The following is a 19,317-nucleotide window of genomic DNA, read 5'->3' as shown; positions in this document are numbered from 1 at the left end:
CAGTCCCGTATTGCGTTTATCATCGTTAGATCAAAGTCCATAAACTTTATTCTTTATTACAAAGTCCATAGCCAATGTTGATAAACCACAGTTCATGAGTGTAGAAGAATAACAAAAGTCTTTGATGTCTGTGCAGTGTAATTTACATTAGTCACCTTTATCCTCCATGCTGCCTGTTGTCAAATCCTGGAACAGATGTTAAGACCTTCTTGGTCAGCACGACAGGGGTTAACTTTAACACGTCATTGTTCTTCTTAGTATCTGTAGGGAGGTCTTAATGCACAGACCATGTGTCATTGTCCATCCTTGAACCATAGGACCACTGTGTTTCTGAGGTGCAAACACGGTAAGTGTATTTTGTATGTAACACAGTCTTATTTGAGACGTTACCTTTTGGACCTTTTTGCAAAATCCCTTTTAACTTTAGGAAAATTATAAAGTCTTTTTTTTTTATCTTCTGTAATCTTGATTGAAGACTTCAGTCCCTAATCTAAATACCAAATATGGCAATAACTATCACTAATAAATGTCACAGCGTATCATAACTCTAATACTATAATACCATGTCATTATTATTATCGTAAAAGTATTAATATAATTGATACTTAGAATGATGTAATAATACTGCATAATGGTATAGACAATAGTATTCTCATGTAATGACCTTTTTTATCATTGGTGTATTACCCTTCCAAACCCATAGGTGGCAATGTGTTGAATGTAACCAAAATATAATATAAAATATGAAACAATATAATGTGTACCTATAACATGTATCATATTATAAATATGAAAGGCAACAATGTGGCTTATTTAGTTAGATCATTTGTAAAATTATAAACAAAAGCAAATAACCTTTTAGAAAAGACTGGATGATTCCATCAAAACACAATAATACCTATTATAAATTATTATTGATTAAAAATATAATATAAATATTATTTGTAAATATTGGAAGGTAAACCTAGATGTACCTCGATCTTCCATCTTTATTACTCTAATTTAATTTATTTGATTTGTCTATTATTTATTAAATAACCTACTATAAGAAAATGTGTAACTATAAGTAATATTTCATCCTTATTGTGTTAACATACTAATATAAAAATAATGTATTACCAGGAAGTAGACAATTGTATATATTGATGAAGGAAGTATTCTTTTCTTCCAAAAAGTGGAACTTTTCCCTTTTAATATGATTCATATTTAATAAAGTAATATTCTTATATTAGATATTACTGAACTAAATATTGAAGCGTTTTCTCAATTGAGATATTTAAAATTTGAAGAAAAAATAAAAATTGTAGAATTAAGATTTTGATTAAAAATGTGAATATTAAATAATAATTAATATAAAAAATAGGAATAAAAAGAAAAAGGAAAATCGGAATAAAAATAAAAATTGAAATAACAATAAAGCCTTCTATGTATATAACACCTATGTCTTTAATAATACATAACCTTAATGTTACCAGTATCTTATAGGATTTCCATACCTATCATATCAGTAACCTATAAAAATAATTAAGTCATGTAACCTTGCAAATAATACTCTTCTCTTAGTATATAAATGCATTATGATATACTTCAAATATATTTTTTATTCCCAATTCTTCCTTTGTACTTGAAATATTAATTATTAAGGTATCCTGTGAACACATATATTTATCAAATATAAATGTGTGATTGAGACCAAACCTTTCCCTTTCAATATCATGAAATATGATATTATAAAAATTAATATGTCAAGATTAAATTAAATTAAAATTTATGTTGTATATCTTCAAGACCATATTATAAATATCACTTCCATATTTGAAAAGAAAAATGATTACCAATCTATGTATCAATAAAAGAAGTGACTAACACAAAAGATCCTAACATCTCTATATTAAAGAAATATGTCTAAGAATAAGATATATTCAGTATAAATTCCTCCATTTATACTTATGTACTATAACTTATTTATTCTAATAGTATACATACATATATTATAACCTCAAAGTTAAAACAAAAATTCCCTTTTTTTTTTTTTTCCCTGGATACAAGTACTTGACATCTACAGCTGCTCAGACAATCAATCATTCATAGACACATCTATGCACACAAGACTGCCATGGTTCTTTAACATATATCCACATAGAAACTGACAGACACATATCCCTTTTTTTCCAATTATTCTATGCGCATTTCAAAAATTATGTTACTAATTTGAAGTACTTCTTGAAAAATACAAATTCCAATGTATTACATACTGTACATTTGACCATAGAACAAACATTTATTATTAGCTTAGTAATTCAAAAGTCACATGCTCTGGTTACGTGCAAGGAACACCATTCCAAAACAGCAAGCAGTTTTACTACACTCCAAAGCTCAGATTACATTTCTAATAACTCTAAAGAAGATATATATTCATAAAAGAAACGTTCAAGTAATAGTTCTCTGGCAATTGGTACCTGAGAAAATAATAATTATTATTAATCATACTTTCGCGATTAACCTTACACAATAAGATATATGTTACCTGTTTGAGGACATGAACAAATGTATAAATAAAAAATTAATACTTCATCAATCTGCTTTACTGATAAATTCTGAGGGAAATAAAAGAATAAAATTATTATCATATTTATGATAAAAATGAAACACTTAGAATCTGTTACTTTCTCTTATTATTTCATTTTAAATATTATTATTCATATACAGAGATCAAATTATTAATTTATAACATTAAACTATCATTTTACTAAATGAAACTATGACCTTGATTTACTATCACTACCTTTAATATATATATATATATATATATATATATATATATATATATATATATATATATATATGCATGGATTCACTGTATATGAATAATCATATTTATCAAACAATAAAATTAATTTACCCAGAAATCCACTTTATTTAGCTGAAGACCAAACCTAAATTTTTCTTCAAAGATTCGATTTATTAGATTCATTTTAAACTTATAGGAATCTCTGAACTTATGTAATTCAAGTTTGTCCCTTAAATGAGAAAGAATGTCTCCCAGCTGTCGCTGGCTATCAAATTCTAACCCAGGGAAAGAATCTGCACAAGACACCTGTTTTTGTCTTTCAAAGCTTTTACTCATCATTTGTCTGGGATCCTCAATCCCAGTGACCAATCCCTCCACTGGAGACAAGGGTTTTTCCTGTGGAAAAAGATTTTTAGATGATAATAATTGGGATGGATTGTATGGTTTATAACACGTATGCATTTTCCTCCGAATTTCATATATCCTGTCACAGAAATATCTGGATCTGGGAGACACTGTTGGTTTTTCACAGAAACTCTCCCTTTTTCGTGTTAGTTTTTCAGAATTAATTAATTTCTGTTTTGATTGACTTTTTCTAACAAAATCGATAAATGTCGTACATTCGAATAGGGACTTTTTATTTAATGCCACCGCACAAGCTGCATTATCAAGGAAATTAAATTTCTTGATGAATAAATGTATCATTCCATCCAATCTGACATTTGGAATGACCGCCCTATACAAACGTTCAAAAACGTACATAAATGAGAACATACTCTCATTCTGTTCAATTTGTAATTCCTTTAACATCTCATAATTTGGATCAGATTCATTCCTTGCACAGAAGATGAGATTTTTCAGCCTTATGATATCGTTATCATTTGAACAATCAGATGTCTCATTGTCAGAAGACTTTTTTAATGCCAAATGTCTAAAGAAATGCTGAGGTATCCACATACGGAATAACTGATTCGTCTCACTATTGGTTAAATTTAACTTCTCGACGGAACTTTCAAATATCTCTGAATTTCTGCAAACATGTATTTTAGGATTATATGCGGGAATTCATTTGCATATGTCCAATAGACTCTTTCTAAGTTTAATTCCTAACTTCATCTGTTCCATTTTTTTAAACTGATCGTCGCCATTTTCTCTCTGCACGTGTCCTTCTCTGACAACTTTCTGAACATGTCCCACTCTGGCTCCTCCCCCTTCTGGCTTCACTACGTCATTTCCTGCTTCTTTCTCAGTATGTTGAAAGTCAACTTGATTAGGTAGCATGTGTCTGTCGCCATTATCAAGATTCTGATTTGAATTACAGTCTAAATCTGACTTATCATTTCCAACATTACAGTCAGAATTCACAATATTACTGACTGACATTCCAAGTTCTAAGCAGTCTTTGGATTTCTCTATCACTGACTCTCCTGACAATTCAGGTTGTCTATTTCCACCATTTTTACATTTTTCTACGATTAACTTGTGAAAATCATAGACTAAATGACAGACATTTCTGATTTTCTGTTTCTCTCTATTAAAAGACCTTGCACATTCTATACGTGAATTCTCAAGTTCACACTCCCCATAAAAGCGCAACCAAATCTCTTCCACATTAGAAATATCTGAATAAGTGAACTGAATTTTACTTTGCTTAACATATGAAGAGATAAAATCCATTTTCTTACCTGAAATGATCAGATGATCTCATGGATGATCCTCTAAGACTTGGTTCACCTTGTTCAACACGTCCAATACTTCTTATGGACTGACTTTATCTTTCTTGCTCAAAAATACGTCAAAAGTTAACTTCTGTGGCTTTACAAAGTCTTTAAAGTTCATTTAAAAAAACTTTCATGCAACTTGACTATTTCCTAGGTTCTGCGTGATTTTTATAAATTGTCGATTCCCTATCACTTTGCAGGAAGCATATGTCCAGTCCCCCCTTATGCAAAGTGAAGGAAGAAGCACAAAAATGAAAAAAAAAAACACGAATGACTGAGCTCGCCAAAATGTTAAAAATATACTCTTAAATATATTTTTCTTCAAATACGTAAAAGCGCATGAAAGAAAGGACTTCAAAAATGTAAAAAATAAATGTATTTTATCTATTTAAAAATGGTTGCCAGGGTTCATTTACAGAAAGGAAAAATAATATACTTTGTTAGCTTACGCAAAGAGAGTTCATTTAGTCCATACTGATCAATGGGAAATCTTCACCCATCTCTCTTTGGGTTCTGAATGGCAAGTCAGCATGTGTTCATCTTGCAGCCTGGAAGCATTCTGACAGCAGGCGACGTGCAGGAGCGAGCGAGTAGCCCCCTCCATCGTGTGTTATATACCAACTGTTCAGTCCATATAGGGTGTTTTAGTTGAATATAGTTCCATATGACATAATCTTCTAGAAGCTTCTAGAAGATTTATATATATCCTTCCATGTCAGTACTCAAGTATATTCAATATGGATATTTTAATACTTATTCCTTATAAAAACTTAATTAATAACCTATGTCCTCCAACATAAACAGAACTGTGAACTTATATGTCCTACTATAAAATATTTGATAACTAGATGTATTAATTTTAATGTTTTTACACCCTTAAAGCACTTTTAGCAAATTTACAGCCTGCGGCGGGGGGAAAAATACTAGTTAACCCTTCATTTAATACTCAAATTTCAAAACAACCTGACCCACCCCTCTCCCTCCTTCCCCCCCCTCCTCGAGCGGATATTCACAGAGACGCTTTCTTCTGCGGCGTTACCCCTTTGGGATCCCACTTGAGCGAGGAGACTGTTCAAAAAATATGGGCCAATGACTATATTGATATATGGTCCTTGGTTTCCACCGATCAACATACAGTTGATAAAGAGCGGCGATCGGCGGATCGTCCTTTTGAAAGGAGGCCAAAAGTAGCCAGGTCTATTAACAACTGGCTGCAAGCATTTTGTGTTATGGGATGCGTAATGGGTCAGAAGCACCCCGAGCGCTGTTCCGAGATGTTCATTTATCTCGACACCATATACAATTCTTACAAGTCGCACGGGGGATCTGCCTGGTGGCATTACGACGAAGATTTTCGTCGTCGTTTAGCCCTCCAACCCCAGCTAGGCTGGGGGGTCAAAGCCACGGACACATGGCTGTGACTGATGCTGGCCCAGAAGGCTTATCAGCCCTTTCATTCAGCGGCCCCTAGCACCACCGCCGGCTCCGGCTCAGTGGCCGTTCGTAGACCCGGCACGTGCTGGTCATTCAATGAAGGCCACTGTCGTTTCTTTGGCCTCTGTAAATTCAAGCACGAGTGCTCCGCCTGAGGCGGACCTCATACCGCAGCCAAGTGTACCCGTCCATCCGCAAAATTGCCTGCAAAAACATCCAGCATGCCGGATAAGGACGCCAGTGAGCGTCCTCGCGATGGGGCCGTGGCTCGACCAGTACCCCAATAAAGAGGCGGCGGCCCAGCTGCGTTTTGGTTTTACTTTCGGTTTTTTCATCCCTTTTAATTTTTGTAGGGACCCCTCGTTTGCTCAGAACCTAAAATCGGCTACTGAGTTTCATCATGTGTTACTACAGAAGTTGGAAAGCGAATTGTCAGAAGGCAGGATTCGAGGCCCATTTTCTTCACCCCCCTTTTTCAACTTGAGGGTTTCTCCTTTGGGTGTTGTTCCCAAAAAGGAACCGGGCAAATTTCGCCTGATTCAGCATTTGTCCTACCCCAAAGGATCATCAGTGAATGATGGCATATCTGATGCGGATGCCACCGTGACTTACGTGTCTTTTGATAGAGCGGTTTCGCTAGTTCGACAGGCCGGAAGGGGCGCGTTGTTGGCAAAATCTGACAATGAGTCGGCCTTTCGCCTCCTCCCCGTTCACCCCGACTGTCACCATTAACTGGGATGGTTTGTTGATGGCTCTTATTATTACGACACGTGCCTGCCCATGGGCTGTTCGATTTCCTGCTATTATTTTGAACTTTTCAGTTCATTTTTGGAGTGGGTGGTGAGATGGGAGTCTGGCTCCCATTCCATCACTCACTACTTGGATGATTTTCTTTTTGTAGGACCAGGTGATTCCTCACACTGTCAATTTTTGTTGGATAATTTCTGCCGGCTCATGGAAAAATTTGGCGTCCCCTTATCACAAGGAAAAACAGTTGGTCCGGTTTCAACGCTATCCTTTTTGGGGATTGAAATCGATTCTGAGGCCATGATTTTTCGCCTCCCATCTGACAAAGTTTCTGCATTACTTTCATTGCTCAAGGGTTTTCGTTCAGTTCGTAGCGTTACTTTACGCCAAATGCAATCTTTACTGGGCCTTCTGGTGTTTGCATGCCGTGTCATGCCTATGGGACGTATTTTTTCTCGTCGCCTGGCCCTCGCCACCAGGGGTGTCAGGCTCCCCCACCACCGGATTCGGATCTCGGCACCGCTGCGCGCTGATTTGATTGTTTGGACTGAGTTTATCTCTCAGTACAACGGTCATACATGCTTTCAGGAGGAGGGAATAACTAATGAGGAGCTATCCCTTTTCTCTGATGCCTCTGGGTCACTTGGTTTTGGAGTGATTTTTGATGACCAGTGGTGTGCTGAACGATGGCCAGATTCCTGGCATGCCTTAGGCTGGGTTTCCAACTTAACCTTGCTTGAGCTTTTTCCCATAGTGGCGGCTGTCGCTATTTGGGGAACTGTTCTACGGAATAAGCGCATTTTGTTTTGGACTGACAAAATGAAATTATTTTTTTTTACTTATATATTCTAATATATAATAAAATATAAATTTGTGTTTTAAAAAGGGAATCTGTCAGGTCCAATATGCACCCAGAACCACGACCAGTTCTGTGCATATTACTAATCCCTGTCTAATCGTCCCCATATCTAGTAGCATAAAGAGATCTTTAGAAAAAGGATGCAGCGTCACCAGCGGTGACATGCGTACCTGTGTCCGTGGTGAACGCTGACCTGAAAGTCCCGACACTTCTGGTCATGCGCACTAGACATGTCTGTAACCGGGACGCGTACACGCTAGTGACGCTGCATTGACTGGCATGGTGACACCTACTGCTACAGTAGACTGAGATCATGGTGCCCTCTGCTGGTGACACCTATTGCTGCAGGAGGCAGATCATGAAGCCCTCTGCTGGTGACACCTACTGCTGCAGCAGACAGATCATGGTGCCCTCTGCTGGTGACACCTACTGCCGCAGTAGACTGATCATGGTGCCCTCTGCTGGTGACACCTACTGCTGCAGCAGACAGATCATGGTGCCCTCTGCTGGTGACACCTACTGCCGCAGTAGACTGATCATGGTGCCCTCTGCTGGTGACACCTACTGCTGCAGCAGACAGATCATGGTGCCCTCTGCTGGTGACACCTACTGCCGCAGTAGACTGATCATGATGCCCTCTGCTGGTAATACCTCCTGCTTGAACAGACAGACATCATGGTGCCCTCTGCTGGTGAAACCTATTGCTGCAGTAAGCAAAGAACAACTAAGGTCATGGTGCCCTCTTCACTACAACAGGTACTGCTACAGTAGACATATCATGGTGCCCTCTATTTGTGACACCTACTGCTTCAGCAGACGTCAATCATGGTGCCCTCTGCTAGTGACATCTATTGTTCCAGTAGACTGACATCATGGTGCCCTCTGCCAGTGACTTCAGCTACGACTGCAGTTGACTGATAATATAGTGCCCTCTGCTAGTGAGATCTGCTACTGCTGCAGTAGAAAGATTATGATGCCCTCTCCAGTGAGTTTAGCTACTGCTGCAGTAGACTGATATTTTGGTGACCTCTGCTGGTGACACCTACTGCTGCAGCAGACTTAGAGCATGATGCCCTCTGCTGGCTACAACAGGTACTGATTCAGGAGACAAGGTGTCCTCTGCTGGTGACTTCAGCTACGACTGCAGTAGACATTTCATGGTGCCCTCTACTGGTGACACCGACTGCTGCAGGAGACCAAAATCATGATCCCTCTTCTGGAAACAACAGCTCCTGCTCCAGTAAACTGAGATCATGTTGCCCTCTGCTGGCGATATCAGCTAGAATGGTGCGCCCTGCTGGTGACACCTACTGCTATTGTAGACAAAAAGCATGATGCCCTCAACTGATGACACCTGCATCTGCTGCGGTCGTATACAGATTATGGTGGTGACATAATCTACTGCTACAATAGACAGCTCATAGTGCCCTCTGCTGGATAAATCAGCTACTGCTGCAGTGGACAGATCATGGTGCCCTCTGCTTGTCACACCTTCTGCTACAGTAGACAGATCATTGTGCCCTCTACTGGTGATATTAGCTACTGATGCAATATACAGATCATGGTGCACTCTACTGCTGCAGTAAACAGAAATAGCGCCCTCTGCTGTTCAATGGGACCCGGTGGAAAATGTAGCCCTTCAGCTCCCTCCAGCCTTCCCACGCTCTACTATACATTTTTCCCTCAGTACCCGGCTTTTCCATGCTCTTGCTATAAATCGTTCCCTCAGTACCCAGCTTTCCCATGATCTGCTATACATCTTTTCCCTCAGCACCCAGCTTTCCCATGATCTGCTATACATCTTTCCCTCAGCACCCAGCTTTCCCATGCTCTGATATACACTGTTTCATCAGTGCCCAGTTTTCCCTTGATATGAGAGCATGGGAAAGCTTTTTTTTCCTCAGCAACTTGCCCATGTTTGAATCTTTGTTCCCCATCCTCCTATATATGTCCCTATCATACTACATGGCCCCCATCCTGGTACATATGATCCCCATCACGCCACATGCAGAAAAAAAAAATAATAATTACCAATTACCCCGTTTTCCCGAAAATAAGACACTGTCTTACATTTTTTTTTAGCCCCAAAAAACCCACTGTCTTATTTTCAGGGGGTGTCTTATTCTTGAGGAGACATGGTTGGGGGTAAGTTTATCCCCCACAAAGATCAGACTTCCCCTTCCCAGGATCGTCATACTTACCAGCCCTGGTTGTCTGTGTGGTTCCCAGCAGGTATGCTGCACGCCTCCCCTGCATCTGGCCGAGACACACACACACATCAGATCGCACACTCATATAGACACGTCAGATTCCATATCCCTCCTCCCTGTGATCTCTGTGCAGCACGTTGTCCTCCCATGCATCTGAATGACAGAGACACACACACACACACATCAGATCGCACACTCATATAGACACGTCAGATTCTATATCACTCCTCCCTGTGATCTCTGTGCAGCACGTTGTCCTCCCATGCATCTGAATGACAGAGACACACACACACACACACACATCAGATCGCACACTCATATAGACACGTCAGATTCCATATCACTCCTCCCTGTGATCTCTGTGCAGCACGTTGTCCTCCCATGCATCTGAATGACAGAGACACACACACACACACACATCAGATCGCACACTCATATAGACACGTCAGATTCCATGACCACTGAGGAAGGATTCTCCGGTCGTGATGGTTAGTATACCCAACTTAACCTAATAAATAACACACCGACTGCATGTGACTTGGTTAAACAAATTGGCCACAGCAGCCTTTATTACCTATTATTAACATTCTAACACAAAGGGGCGCCGTCCAACGGGCGACCCCAAACAAATAATAGGTAACACATAAATAATAACAGTACATGTAACCCCATGTAGGCCCGGTCCAGAAACCACTTCCTCCACCAATATCCCTGGCCGCAACACTCCGACACAGAGATGAGGTATTAATCACCCCGTGGATTAATACCCCCCAAACCTTGCAGAACCCCGTGCCTGCAATTTACCGGAACCCGGAGACACCATACCAAGACAGTGCCTCTCAGTCCAGCCACCAATCCCTTACAACCGCCTCTGGACCAGACCTACCCCCGCCACAGGACAGGACACGTGACACCTTACATGGCCTGGACCCGCCACACACCCAAGGCTTGCTCCACCATCACGCAAACCCAAGGCCCATAGGTCAGAACCAATCACAGTAAGGTGAACCCCATCACCCTTTCGAAACTGCTACTTTGGCGACTCCAGATCCGCACGTCACACTACAATACCGCCGTTTCTCCGCACGAAACACGCAACCACCCTGTTCACATGAGCCCGGGCGCAATTCAGCTTCTCAACGGACCGTGCCCCCCTACACACCAATGTGGCCACAATCCGACCATACCACTATCAAACCCGGATACCTGGTCCATAAACGCAATAGATCCATCTTGATGTCCCGGATCAAATCACGTGATGCCTGCGCTCCCAAGTCATTTCCCCCCCCACGTGCAAAACCAACACGTTCGGAGGTCTATCCACCCTGCAATAGCATTCAAACTCCGTCACGACCCTGCTCCATTCCATGCCCCGCACACCGAACCACTTGACCAACGCAAGCGATCTGTCCCCACCAAACTGACCATTCAGGCGAGCGTCGGCCCGACGGGCCCCCCAGAACACGAAGGAGTACCCCAGAATCCATATCAGGCAAATTCCTACAACCACAGAAACTTTAACAAACACACCCCACCAACACCAATTTGCAGCAAGGAACCCCGACAAAGCCACAACCAACTACTCCATAAAGCCCTCACTGGGACAACAACTGTGGGCGTACATAACCCCAAAAACAATAAGACTCCCACCAACCGATTCGTCTCACCATGTCATCACCCAGGCCACAACGCGAAGCCTCCGCAGCCGCCCCGATCCTGAAGGAATGAGGCCCGTAATCTCCCGGGCATTCCCCCGCACAGCGCAAACAACTCCTCAGTACGGCCACAAACTGGTAACGAGACAACCAAGACCCATCCACGTGTCGTAACAGCGGGCCCAGAAGACCGCCTTCCTCACCATCTGCACCGGGCACAACGCATCCATCACAACCAACCTGCCTCGACCCATCTGGTCTGTTTTTGGACCGCTTAAGCCGACACTCTACTCTCCGTCCCACCACTGCCACAACCTCGGACATCAGACCACCCCCCCTGAACCTGGAAGGGCTCACCAACGCCCCAAAAAAAAAGGCTAACACAAAAGCCGTTTCAAAAGCACCCTCTCATAAACTGAGACACAAATTTCCCGCAAACCATCCACCAATCGCCATAACAAAACCAAAGAAACGGGCCGCCTAGTGTCCCGCTCCTTCGCCCCTTTACGAAAACCCTTCAAGGCCTGCCGCACCCAAAATTCCGCGGCACGCCCCACTCACCCCTGACCTTCAACCAAAAAAGGCCACAGCCGCCACCCTAAGTATCACTGCTGATGCTGACTTCCCAGCCCTGAAATCCCCGCTCACCAGTGCCAGTAGCGCCAACAAGTAATTTGCTCGCCCGTCACCAAACATAACTCCCAGCAGCTCCTGCCACTCACCGAATTCCTAATTAAACCCGCAATCAATGCCTCACCAGGCTCCACAAGTCCTCTGGACACGCTGCTCCGATCTCGTCTGCCCCCCGGCATTAACTCCCACAACCTGCGGACTGAAAATGAGATAAAGCGTCCGCCACCCCGTTATCACCCCCACCACATGTTTCGCAACTACATGAACGTTCCACAGTAAACACTTGAGCACCAAATGCCGCAGATAAGCCACTACCGGTCCGGACTTCTGCTGACAAGCTGTTTATCGCATGCACCATCGCCCGATTATCGCAGTGATAGCACACTTTACGTCCTGAAAAATTGCGACCCCCCCACAATTCCACCGTCACCACGATCGGAAATAACCAAAGCAAGGCCAGATTCCTTACCAGACCAACCTGCCGCCATTCCTCAGGCCACCTCCCAACGTACCAATGTCGCTGAAAAAGGGGGTGACGAAACCCGCCGACCCGGCCGCGTCCCTGTACAGTTCGAGCACACCATTGGGCACCACCGTCTTCAACCACAAGGCTCGGCCGTTAAAACATTGCAAGAAAAACATCCCAAACCAGAAAATCCTCCTTGATCTCCCGCGTGACCCGCACAAAGTGCGCCGGGGGGCCGTACGCCTGCCATAGCTGCCGCCAAAATCCTGGCGAACACCCGCCCCATTGGCATAAGCCTGCACGTTAAGTTCAACTTCCCGAGCAAAGACTGCACCACCTTCAGCCGCCCTTTCCGTGCTGCCAGCAGTGCTGCTACCACTCACCACAAGTCCACCATCTTCCCCTCCGGCAGCCTGCATTCCATAGCCAAAGAGGCAATCTCAATCCCCAAAAAAACCGCATAACCATCGCCGGCCCCTCCGATTTATCCTGTGCCAAAAGGAATCCCAAAGCTATCCGCCACTCTCTGTAAGGCGAACAACGAGCCAGCGCAAACCATGGATCCCGCCGGACCGACACCAAGAAAATCATCTAGATAGTGGATAATGGAGGACAAGCCAGACACGTCCCGCACCACCCACTCAGCCAAGGAACTAAACGCCACAAAATACAACAAGAAATTGAAACAGCCCATAGGCAAACAACGATCAACATAAACTCATCACCCCACCAGCAACCCAGAAGGTGCTGGCTCTCCGGATGCACCGGCAGCAAACGAAACGCCGATTCTACATCCACCTTTGCCATCAATGCACCGCGTCCCGCCGCCCGCACCAAGTCCAGCGCCTTGTCAAACGAGACGTAGTACACTGCCGACAATTCTGGAGCGATGCCATCATTCACTGACGACCCCCCCGGAAATGAAAGATGATGGATGAGCCAAAATTTATCCGGCTCCGTCTTTGGCACCACCCCCAACAGGGACACCACCAAATTACTGCACGGCGGGCTCTCAAATGGACCCCCCATCCTGCCCAACTCAACCTCTGTCCCCAACTTCCCACCCACAACCATAGGGTGGTCCCTCGCCGACCGTAAAGTACGACAAAACCGGAGGCAATGCCTCAACCGCTGACGGAATCTGAAAACCGTATAAAACCAAACCGCAAAATTGACGCCGCTGCCCCGTCCGGATACCTATGTAAATGGCGCCATTGCCCCTATGTTCACTGGCGTCCTCCCTTTTACCAAACCCGTCCCCCCGCAGCCGGAGCACTCATGCTCGAACCTGCATGCTGCCCCAAATTTGCACCGGCCGTCGTTAACTTGCCAGCACACTCCCTTTTTCTGGGTACCCGAGGGCCCGGCTCCCGTTCCCCCCGGCGCCGCCATGAAAGGGCTGGCTCGGGGCCGCCATTAAACGCATCCATAAGGAAATGTCCTCATGGTCCCACCGCATGCCGGGCCGCAACGCCTTCCGCTGCCTAAACTGCTCATCATACCGCAGCCATGGCAAGCCCCTGTCCGTGCGATACGCCTCCCCCATTGCATCCAGATAACCAAACAGAGCCGAGCAGTGCTCCGGCTCCTTTTCCCCTATTACACTTGCCAAAATTGCGAACGCCTGCAGCCAATTGGAAAAGGAACGAGGAATGAGCCTATAACGGCGTTTTTCTTCCTCTTCCCTTTCCTTCTTGGAGTCGTTCGGCTTCACCTTGTCCAGATTAAATTTTTTTTTTTTTTTTTTTAGGGTAGCAGGGAAAATATCTTCACATACTCCCCCTTCCAAATCTTGTCCCTCACCTCCCTCTTGAGGTGAGCCCCTAACGGTCCCTCAAAGCACACGTAAACTTGGCCCTATCATCCAAACGCACCACCTCATCCCCATTTACCTTTTCTACCGCTGTTTACCCCGCGGGCTCCACTACTCCACCAACCGCACCCGTCCCTATCGGCGCCGCCTCGCTGCTGACCGACGCTGCGCCATCCACCGCCGACCCGTCCATGCCGCTGCTGCCGCCGGCGCGCGCGCGCGCTAAACCCCGCAACAAGCCCAGCAACTGACTAAACAATGCTGACCCCCCCCTCTGGCGCTGCCGTGCCCGCAGCCACCTCCCCAAAACTAGCAACCCGCGCCGCAAGCAATGCCGAATCCACGGCTAGCTCACCCGACCGTGGCGCAGAAATGGAAATTGGTACCGCGACGTCCTCCGCCATCTACTCGTCAGATTCGTCCCCCGACCTGAGGGCTCCCTCTTCTTCCTCGCTGTAGGCGTCCTCCACCATTCCAGCTCCAGAGGACGCAGCCGATGCGTCCCCTCCACCACGGCCGCCCTCCTGGGCCGCCGCGTGGGCACTGGTGGTCGACATCCGTCGCTTGCTGTGCGGCGACAGCCCACGAGACCGTCCTGTCCCCTGGGCCGCCGCTGACCGAGGCCTCTTCCTGGAGGAGCCGCTCCCCGGACTCAGGGGGCTCCCCACCGTCGTCCCTCGCCCTCCAGGGCCTCCGACCAGAACCTTCCACTGGTCCTCCCCCGCCCGGGGGAGACCGCGGCCGCCGGGCGCAGTGCAGCTGATATGAGGGACCTGGCAGTCACCGCCGGGCTCCCGCCGTCCCCCCTACTCTCCCCAGCCTTGCAGGTATCCGGGTGGCGCCTGCCCACACCGGTCCCCCTGCTGGCTGCCTGCGCTCGGCTCCCCCACGGTCCTTGGAGGGTACTGCCGGCCTCATTCCTCTGCCGGGCACGCTCCTGTGTGGTAGCTGCCGCCAGGACGTGCCCCACCGCCGGGGGCCTGGCGTCCAGAGCGGGCCCCCAGGCTGGACACGCCCCCTCCCCGGGCCACCGTCCCGCGCCGGGCACGCCCCCGATCCCGGGCTGCCGCCGGCCTGGAAAATTGAGCCCGAGGCCTGGGACCGGAAGTAGGCCCCAGGCCGGGCCCGCCCCCATCCAGGCCACCGCTGGCCTCACATCATCGCCGGGCTCGCTCCCGGCCGGGAGACGCCGCAGGGGTTCGGACTCCAGCCCGAGGCCGGAGACCGGAAGAAGGCCCCCGGACTGGCCACGCCCCCTTCTCGGCCACCGCGGCCTCGCCGGAGATTCCTCCCGGCGGCCGGGGCAGACGCAGGGAGCTGCCGCTGCCCGCCCCGCCGCGGAGGGTCCCGAGGGGGGCTCTCGCTGTGCCTCCTTGCCCCCCCTGCGCCTGGGGAATATCGGATGGGGGGGGGCCTGGAACGCCGCCCGCATCTATGGGGGGGTGCAAGGGGCAGGTGCCGACGGGGAAGCCCAGGCAGCCCTGACGTGGGACTGCACTGCCTGGGCCCCGTGCACCGCCATCGCCGATCTGAGGAGCCTATCGAGCTCCTGGAGGTCCGCCATGCTGGGTCCGTGGTCCTGGGTCTGAATCCTTTGCTGTCCGGAGTCACAAGGAAGGTAAGACCCCTCCCCTATAGTTTATATACTAGCCCCCTCCCCACCCTACAGTGACCCTATTCCACCAATCCCCTATAAGGGCCCATAATGCCCTTTAATTCACTTTATTAACCCCTCACTCCCTCCCTTCCCACTGGTCATGTCGCCCCTCCCCCCTATGGGGTCCATGGCTTTCTTATCACTCCTCCCTGTGATCTCTGTGCAGCACGTTGTCCTCCCATGCATCTGAATGACAGACACACACACACACACAGACAAAACCAGATTTCACATCATTCCTCCCTGTGATCTCCGGTGGGGCTCCAGGCAGTTGTGCAGCACGCCGTCCTCCTCTGCCTCTTGCCGACACGCACACGAGACAGCATAAACTCACACATCCGATCGCATACACACACTCACGAAATCGCACATACCAGTACAATTGCGCGCACACACAACATCCAGAGATACCACGTGCTTCTGGCCATGTGATGCAAGGTTCTGGAAGCTCACTGCACAGTGTTGCAGGTCCTTACGCGCCGAGAAGCAAACGATATCGCGAGTACATGGATGTGATCTGTAGTAAGTGTATGTGATCTGATGTGTATGTTCCACCGCAGGACCTTGATGCGCTCCCCTGCTCCCAATCGGCGTCTGGTGAGTATGATCGGGGGGGGGGGGGTCTTCACTCTTCTTTCTTTAGTGGGTGTCCGCTGTCTTTAATGAAGTGTCTTGCAGAATTCTTTAACTTTTTTTTTTACTGCTGCACGGACACTTCATTATTGCACCGCGGCTAGGTCTTATTTTCAGGGGATGTCTTATATTTAAGCCTCCCTGAAAACTCCTGCTAGGCCTTATTGTCGAAAGAGGTCTTATTTTCGGGGAAACACGGTATATTCACCTCCCCTAGATCTCCTCCTTTAACCCCTTCACCCCCGGCCACTAAAACACCCTAATGACCGGGCCATTTTTTGCAATTCTGACCAGTGTCACTTTGACAGGTTATAACTCTGGGACGCTTCAACGGATCCTGGCAATTCTGAGATTGTTTTTTCGTGACATATTGTACTTCATGTCAGTGGTAAATTTAGGCCGATATTTTTTGCGTTTATTTGTGAAAATTTAGGAAATTTGGCGAAAATTTTGAAAATTTCGCAATTTTCAAACTTTGAAAATTTATGCCCATAAATCTGAGAAATATGTCACACAAAATAGTTACTAAATAACATTTCCCACTTGTCTACTTTACATCAGCGCAATTTTCGAAACAAATTTTTTTTTCGTTAGGAAGTTAGAAGGGGTCAAAGTTCATCAGCAATTTCTCATTTTTCCAACAAAATTTAGAAAATAATTTTTTTTAGGGACCACATCACATTTGAGGTGACTTTGAGAGACCGAGGTGACAGAAAATACCCAAAAGTGACCCCATTCTAAAAACTGCACCCCTCACACTGCTCAAAACCACATCCAAAAAGTTTATTAACCCTTTAGGTGCTTCACAGGAACCAAAGCAATGTGGAAGGAAAAAATGAAAATTTTACTTTTTAACACAAAAATGTTACTTTAGCCATAAAATTTTCATTTTCACAAGGGAGAAAAGAGAAAGTACACAATACAATTTATTGTGCATGTTCTCCTGAGTACGCTGATACCCCATATGTGGTAAAAATCAATTGTTTGGGTGCACAGCGGAGCTCGGAAGGGAAGGAGCGCCATTTGAATTTTTGAACGCAAAATTAGCTGCACTCATTAGCGGACGCCATGTCGGGTTTGGAGACCCCCTGAGGTGCCTAAACAATGGAGCTCCCCCACAAGTGACCCCATTTTGGAAACTAGAGCCCTCAAATATTTTTTCTAGATGTTTGATGAGGACTTTGAACACCTGGGGGCTTCACAGAAGTTTATAACGTTGAGCCGTGAAAAGAAAAAAAAATTTTTTTACCACAAAACTGTTGCTTCAACTAGGTAGCTTTTTTTTTCACAAGGGTATCGGGAAAAAATGCACCATAAAATGTATTGTCCATTTTCTCCTGAGTACGCAGATACCTCATATGTGGTGGAAATCAAATGTTTGGACACACGGCAGTGCTTGGAATGCAAGGAGCGCCATTTGAATTTTTGAACGCAAAATTAGCTGCACTAATTAGCGGACGCCATGTCGGGTTTGAAGACCCCCTGAGGTGCCTAAACAATGGAGCTCCCCCACAAGTGACCCCATTTTGGAAACTAGAGCCCTCAAATATTTTTTCTAGATGTTTGATGAGCACTTTGAACACCTGGGGGCTTCACAGAAGTTCATAACGTTGAGCCGTGAAAAGAAAAAAAAAATTTTTTACCACAAAACGGTTGCTTCAATTAGGTAGCTTTTTTTTTCACAAGGGTAACAGGAAAAAATGCACCATAAAATGTATTGTGCATTTTCTCCTGAGTACGCAGATACATCATATGTGGTGGAAAGTAATTGTTTGGGCGCATGGCGGGGCTCAGAAGAGAAGGAGCGCCATTTGACAGCAAAATTGGTTGGAATCATTAGCGGACGCCATGTCACGTTTGGAGACCCCCTATGGTGCCTAAACAGTGAAGCTCCCCCACAAGTGACACCATTTTGGAAACTAGAGCCCTCAAATAATTTTTCTAGATGTTTGGTGAGCACTTTGAACACCTGGGGGCTTCACAGAAGTTTATAGCGTTGAGCCGTGAAAAGAAAAAAATTTTTTTTACCACAAAACGGTTGCTTCAACTAGGTAGCTTTTTTTTTCACAAGGCTATCAGGAAAAAATGCACCATAAAACGTATTGTGCATTTTCTCCTGAGTACGCAGATACATCATATGTGGTGGAAAGTAATTGTTTGGGCGCATGGCGGGGCTCAGAAGAGAAGGAGCGCCATTTGACTTTTCAAACGCACAGACGCAGTGCACTGATCGGCCGCTGCAGGACGCACGGTCGGATGCGATAAAAAAAGCGTCGGGGATACGTAAAAAAAAAAGTCACGCCAAAAATTGACCATGGATGCAGATATGTTATGTGCATCCCTGATCAGCGCTCGGCGGGACGCACAGACGGATGCCATACAAAAATTGTCGCGAATACGGAAAAAAGTCACGCCAAAAATTGAGCAGGGATGCCGATCCGTTATCTGCATCCCTGATCAGCGCTCGGCGGGACGCACGGACGGATGCGATACAAAAAGCGTCGCGAATACGGAAAAAAGTCACGCCAAAAATTGAGCAGGGATGCCGATCCGTTATCTGCATCCCTGATCAGCGCTCGGCGGGACGCACGGTCGGACGCGATACAAAAAGCGTCGCGAATACGGAAAAAAGTCACGCCAAAAATTGAGCAGGGATGCCGATCCGTTATCTGCATCCCTGATCAGCGCTTGACGGGAC

This window comes from Anomaloglossus baeobatrachus, chromosome 12 (assembly GCF_048569485.1).
Source record: "Anomaloglossus baeobatrachus isolate aAnoBae1 chromosome 12, aAnoBae1.hap1, whole genome shotgun sequence".
In the NCBI taxonomy this organism is placed as follows: Eukaryota; Metazoa; Chordata; class Amphibia; order Anura; family Aromobatidae; genus Anomaloglossus; species Anomaloglossus baeobatrachus.
Note: the sequence above shows the minus strand (reverse complement) of the source record.